A 6,975-nucleotide genomic window follows, 5' to 3' on the forward strand; every position below is an offset into this window, starting at 1 on the left:
CATAGACTAAATGAGCATCTCTGCGCACAGATCTGAAATGACCAGACCTAGGAGAACATCACACGTGGTTCTATGTTAGGCGAGTTAGGGGATATGATGGTATGCAAGAACTCCATAAGCTAACGTAAGAGAAAATAGAGTTCAGAGCTCTTGGCCAGTGGGTTAAAGAATTTAGGACAATTGGCTCAGAAGAGTGTAGTAGTCCAATATTTAGGATATATCATGAACATTTGCTTTTTTAAAAACAAGGTTTCTTTGTGTAGACTTGGCTGTTCTGAAACTCACTCAGTAGACCAGGCTGGCCTCCAACTCAGAGATCTGCCTGCCTCTGCCTCCCAAGTGCTGGGATTAAAGGCGTGCACCTCCACTACCTGGTTGGGGGTCTATATTTTGAAAATAACTAAAAGATGTAATCAGGGACTGTGGTCTCAGTGTAATCCATACAAACTCTGAGAGCAAGAGTACTACACAGGTGTGAAGTTGTGTTGAGATTGATTTTATTTAAGAATGAAGAAGTGTTTTGTAGACCCTTCAATATATGAGATGGGAAGTTGCCCTTGTATAGTTGTGAGTTTCCTGTGAGTTGGGGAATTTATATATAGCCAGGAACGCATCGTGTCAGAGAGATTGGGTAAAGCAGTGAGGTGAGGCTTCTATATTAAGATTCCTTGGTTCCTAACCCAGTAATTCATATGCACCCCTCCACCCCTACTCCACCCCACCCCCTTTCTGGGATCCCTTGTGGATAAGCAGACAAATTCAAGCCGATCATTTAGGGGTGAAGGCAGCAATTCAGGCAAACAAAGCACAAAGCCTTGGAAACATAACCCCCCATAGTAATAAGTGAGAATTCAAAACAAAACCAAGCAAAACAAGAGGCCTCGAGTTAAAAGAAAGAAAGGAAGAGAAAAAAAATGCTTCCAACGAACAAAATCCCAAGGATCTTGTTTAAGAATTATATAAAGAAATTCAAGAGGGTGGGGTGGGGGAGGGGTGTAGATCAGGAGATGAATCTGATCATGCAGCGGGCCATGAAACGAGGCTGAGAATCGGTGGATGAAGTCTGTGTTAAGAGTACAATTAAGGAACACAATAAACCTACACAGGACCCAGATATGGAAGGTGAGGGGCGCCAGTAAAGCATGAAAATTGGAAAAGGCAGAATTAATCTTCCCGGAGGAAGCGTGCCATGCCGAGAAGTGCCCAGAGGGATGGGGCTCCCTGGGAGGGGTTTTATTTGATTCACTTTGGAAGAGTGCCTGAAGGTGAGCCTTTTTTCTTCTTCCCTTTACCTGCCAGAAGTATAGACAATGTGCAATTCTACCTGGAAGACGCTCATTACTAGACATTCAAAGGGAGGACACAATAAAAACCAACTCAAAGGAAAGGATAGTTTAAAAAAAATGTTTGGAGGAATAATTCCCTCCTGTAGTCTGTCAGAGAGAGAGAGATGTTTTCTGAGACCCGTTGCCTAACAAAGGTGAATGAACAAGGTAGGTGCCAAAAGCAACCACCTAAGCGGCAAAGAATTTGGACACTGAATGAAGAAGCCTGGGTTGAAGGATAATTCTCAGCCAATACCAGAGCGAGAAAGTTCATTATTAAGAAGGGAAAGGGGACACGTGGAGGAGATGCAATCTACTTACAAGAACACAAAATTAATAGACAAAATAAGGTAAGGCAGGTGTGTAATGCAAGTAGACGCAATTAACTTTGAAACAGCAGGATTGTGGGGGAAAGGCAAGCAGACGGAATAATTTTGCTTGGAACAGGAAAAGAGGAAGGCAATGGAGAGGATAATAATTACAGGGTGGGAAGAGTGTTCCCTTCCAGGGACGAGAGATTGTTATACTACCTGACTTTTCAAAGATGGCTCTGAAATGAACATGGGAAATAAAATCCTGAGATTCTGACAGATGGATGAGAACCTGACGGGGAGGGACCTGTCCTCCAACAAAGAGTGCTTCCCTCTGCAGAGCTCAGAGTCCAGTGAAGGACGATAAAGATAATGATGTTTATTGAGAGCTTTCTATGTGTCAAACCTCGTGATAAAAGATTAACGCGTGTAATCTTACTTAATCTCCACTGTAGCAGTTTCAGATAGGCAAAAGGCTAATGATTCTACCCTACAGAGGAAGAAGTGGAGACAAACGGCTGATTTCTTTCAGTGCTGGCAGACAAATCTGGGGCCTTTTACAGGCTAGACAAACACTCTATCACCGAATTACACCTCTGGCCTTGGGATTACACCCAGCTGCGATACCATGAGAGATGAACGCAGCTGGGCAATTTGAGACAGGGTCTCAGTTTGTTAGTTTGTTTTGTTGTTTTGTTTGGTTGTGTTTTTGAGACAGAGTCTGTTATTGAGCTTTCAATCTCCCTGCCACAGCTTTCCAAGACCATGCCTGACTAAACTTTTGTTTTGTTTTGTAATTTTCAGAATTGAAATTCGGGTCTTGCACATGCCAGCCGGTGATATTCCCTTACCAGGACCTCTATGTCTTGCCTGACCAATTCCCTTATTATCAATGAAAGAGGTTATCTCAGGGCAAAAAAGTTTCCCTTGCCTTCATGCACCTGTGCGAGAGAAGTACAGAACTTAATACCGTGCTGTTAGACATCTCTCCTCAGCAAGGATTTGCTGGTGAGGGGGAATCTTACTATTGCTACTGTCGATTACTGGGTCCTTGGGGATTGATCTCCATTCAGCCAACAACTGCATCCTGAGTGTTTACCTGATACGAGGATCAAGCCATAGAGAACAGATGCAGAGCTGAGTTAGATGTTGTCTCGCAGCCAGGAATTGGATGTCTGGGATACCGCCCGGCACGCTAAGACACCATCACTGCCCTGGACTCTGCAGAAGCCTAGGAACTGGTTTACCACTCTTAAGTCCCGTTCCCACAGAGGTTCCCCTTGTCAGGTTAGGTGCACATCTCAGCTTGTCTCTCCGCATTGGAATCCTTTGATGGCCTCCCTCTGCTCTTGGGATTAAAAACCAAATCATGAAAATGGCCTACAAGTGCTGGCATGATCTGGCCTTTACCTGAATGTCTAGATTAACCTCTCCTCTGGCCCCTATTTGTCCTGATATCTTCATTCTATCACAGTTCTCCCATTTGATTTCTATTTGAGCATTTTAGATCTGCCTTGCAAGGTCAGACACCCTTAACCAGGCTTTCTGCTTGCCAGAGCCACTCACCAACACCCTAACTCAGCTCTCTCCCTTTATTTTGCTTTCAGCATGTGGTGTGTTTTGGCTCTTCGGGCATTTGCTGCACTCTGGTCACTATGTGGTGAGGTGCTTATAACTTCATCAGGTAGGTATTTCATTTGACTCACATTTGAATCTTCACATATAGAAGATGCCTAATAGACCTATACTGACTGACGTAGTCAGCAGTTTCCTCCTGGCAGCAGGTATTAGCTATTCTGCACTGTGCCTGGCTTTTTGTTACATTCCCCCTTTTATTTCATTATTTATAGTAAGTCCTGGCTTAGGCATTATGCTAGCCTCTCTTGCTTACCTTTCCATAGGCTCTCGTGTATCTGATATTTAAGTCTCTGGATAATTTTTACATCAACTCGGTTTGTATAGAGAAATATCTTGAAACTATCTTTTAAGTTGTCTAACGTATTGCTGAAATGCCGATAGACAATTGTGTTTGAATCCAATGCCAGTTTCCAAACCAGTATGATCAGGATAGCAGGATTATGGAGTACAGTCTCTGGAATCTATAAATAAAGGACTTCCGAATCGTTTTCTTCAAAAGATGCTTGGAGGATGATGGACTTCTGGAGCCAGCACTCAAGCAGCATTTGGAAAGACTCCTTCCTTCCTTCCTGAGCCATCTGGGTGATGAGCAGCTAGAAAAGCCACGCCATGGGGATGCGGTGCTTCGGTCTCACTTAGGAACTGCTCACAGCCAACCATCATCGGACTGAGCACGGGGACCACAATGGAGGAGTCAGAGAAAGGACCAAAGGAGCTGAAGGGGTTTGCAGCCCCATAGAAAGAACAATATCAACCAACCAGCGCCCACAGGGTCTAAATCACCAACCAAAGAGTACACATGGAGGGACTCATGGCTCCAGCCACATATGTAGCAGAGGATGGCCTTGTTGGGCATCAATGGGAGGAGCGGCCCTTGGTCCTGTGAAGACTGGATGTCCCAGTGTAGGGGGAATGTAAGGGTGAGGAGGTCGGAGTGGGCACACTCTCACAGAAGCAGAAGGAGGGGGAATGAGCTAGGAGGTTTCTGGGGGGGGGGGCAGAAATTGGGAAATTTGAAATGTAAATAAAGACAATATCCAATAAAAGAAAACTCAAAAGAAAGAAGAAAGGAAGGAAGGAAGGGAGAGAGAGAGAGAGAGAGAGAGAGAGAGAGAGAGAGAGAGAGAAAGAAAGAAAGAAAGAAAGAAAGAAAGAAAGAAAGAAAGAAAGAAAGAAAGAAAGAAAGAAACTGGTGTCATGATTACCTTTCCAAGCTCTATTAGCCTCTGATGATAAAAATGATAAAACAATTTAAAAACAATGCAGGGAAAAAAGGTGGGCAGCTGGAGAAAAGCATCCGGAGTGTAAGGGGTGACTTGTTGCTTTGCTTGCTTTGATTTCTGGTTTTCCTTGTGTGACGTTCCTGCCTCCTCACCCTGGAGGTTCCTTCCCGACAAAGGTAGATAGCGTGTTCTCTGGGTGGACTGGGTGCCCTTACCTCCTGCCACTTTCTTAGTCACAGGGTAGAAAATGACAGCCATTCTATACCTTTTGTGTTTCCTGGTACAAATTCTGGGAGAGTTTTTTCTGGATTCTAAAACACATCAGTATTTATATAATATATATAAGAGGCCTGGGTTGGGGTGAGGGGGCTGGAGAGATGGCTCAGAGGTTAAGAGTGCTTGGCTGCTCTTCCAAAAGTCCTGTGTTCAATTCCCAGAAACCACATGGTGGTTCACAATAATCTGCAATGAGATCTGGTGCCCTTTTCTGGTGTCCAGTCATACATGCAAGCAGAACAATGTATACATAATAAACAAATAAATCTTTAAAAAGAAAAAGAAGAGTGACTGGGATGCTGAGGTTATTTTATTTTATTTTATACAATTTTGTTTGCTTTTCATATAAATGAGGTTACTAAGATCCTCTCTCTGGATTACAGTTGCTTTTCCCCACTCTGTAACTATGGAGACCTAGATGTAGTGCACTTAGTTTGTCTTTTTGGATTCTCCCTCTGAACTTTGCTTTCTGGCAATTCTGAAGTTGCTCTTGACAGTTAAACTAAATTCTTCTTTCTTCTTCTTCTTCTCCTTCTCCTTCTCCTTCTCCTTCTCCTTCTCCTTCTCCTTCTCCTTCTCCTTCTCCTTCTCCTTCTCCTTCTCCTTTCTCCTTCTTCTTCTTCTTCACAGGGGAATAAAACCAAGCACAGCCTTTGGGATAATAATAGTGGGCTTTTGTTCTCCTGTTGAAAGCTTATGGGATTGGCTGATGAGTCACCCTGCTCAGATTCACAGACAAAAGCTCTTCTGATTGGCTGTCAGTGGATCAGGTTCCCACCTCACCTTATCTCTTTCACACCCCTGTAGGCTGACAATGGGACTGGGTGTAGGACCTTGTCAGCTCAGCCAGAGATAGAGTGGCTCAAATGCAGTGTTAGCGTTTCTCCTTTAACATCCATAAACAAGATAGAAACAACATTTTCAAGGACCTAAAGGGAGGCAACAAACATGAGGGGGTGTTTTATGGAGATGGGAACAGGGTGACTCTAGGAAGCTCACATGCACCCTAAAGAACCCAAAGAACTCCTCCAGAGCTACCTCAGTTGAAGATGGTACTGCAAACAGGACTTCATGAGTCTTCAGTGTGACTTGATGCATCTAAGAACAGAGTTATGCTAAGATAAAGGCTGAAGAAATGGTTGGCTGGGCATGGTGGCACACACCTTTAGTCCTAGCACTAGGGAGATCTCTGTGAGTTTGAAGCTACCCTGGTCTACAGATCAAGTTCTAAGACAGCCAGGACTACAGATAAAGAAACCAGTCTTGAAAAACAAAACGAAACGAAACAAAACAAAACAAAACAAAACAAAACAAAACAGGAAATGACCAGGAAAAATCTTTACTAGTTTCCACATTTGCTAACTGAAAGTATAGTCTCTATAGACAGCATATCTGAAAAAATGTACCCTACCTTCTCACATAGGAATGGAGCTACCTGAGACCCATTGGGCTGAAGGATTTATTTAATGGCACTTAGCAACCTTATTAACAGGACTGCAATTGAAACTAGATCTTCTGGGTCCCAGTTGTACCAGCAAAAATGCCTGAGATATGATTCAAACCCTGAATGTAGTATCTACCAGGCCCTTCAAACTTTGTGATCTAACAGTGGGCAGTAAATAATCTAACCTTGCTTGCCCCCTGCGGTGCACTAAGAATAATGAATGTCAAGGTAGTCTTGCCAGAACTTACAGAAGAGGTTATTCTGTATCTCTTCACCTAACCAGAGTTTGACATCATCTGTCTGAGAAGCAAACACTACTCTGTAAATAAAATAATCACAATCAAACTTGGTTTTGTCATTTCCTATTACTCCTCAGTAGAAGCCTTTAAAGTAGAGTATAATAAACACTTGCTGATTTGTGGAAGAGCAAATGTTTTTTTGTTTGTTTGTTTGGTTTTTGGGTTTTGGTTTTTTGTTTTCGAGACAGGGTTTCTCTGTATAGCCCTGGCTGTTCTGGAACTCACTCTGTAGACAAGGCTGACCTCGAACTCAGAAATCCGCCTGTCTCTGCCTCCCAAGTGCCACCACCACCCGGCTGGAAGAACAAATGTTAACTCCAGTTATGTGAAAACAGAGCTTGGTATAAGAAACTCCTGTGTCACAGAATAGATGACAGCCAAGGATAATTCAACACTAGTGTTGCTTAGTCATTTGTTTTTCATATCATGGACGATGCTTTCATTGTTTTTTAATATCCA

The 6,975-nt window shown here is 43.2% G+C and overlaps 1 long non-coding RNA gene across 1 annotated transcript; it reads left to right on the forward strand.

The window, feature by feature from the left end:
* The first annotated feature begins 1,169 nt into the window (after window positions 1-1,169).
* Window positions 1,170-6,559, forward strand: Gm35909. The gene is made up of 3 exons (XR_874932.1): window positions 1,170-1,265; window positions 3,244-3,320; window positions 3,774-6,559. It is a non-coding gene; the product is annotated as a predicted gene, 35909 (long non-coding RNA).
* The last annotated feature ends 416 nt before the right edge of the window (window positions 6,560-6,975 follow it).

Source organism: Mus musculus, chromosome 14 (assembly GCF_000001635.26).
Source record: "Mus musculus strain C57BL/6J chromosome 14, GRCm38.p6 C57BL/6J".
In the NCBI taxonomy this organism is placed as follows: Eukaryota; Metazoa; Chordata; class Mammalia; order Rodentia; family Muridae; genus Mus; species Mus musculus.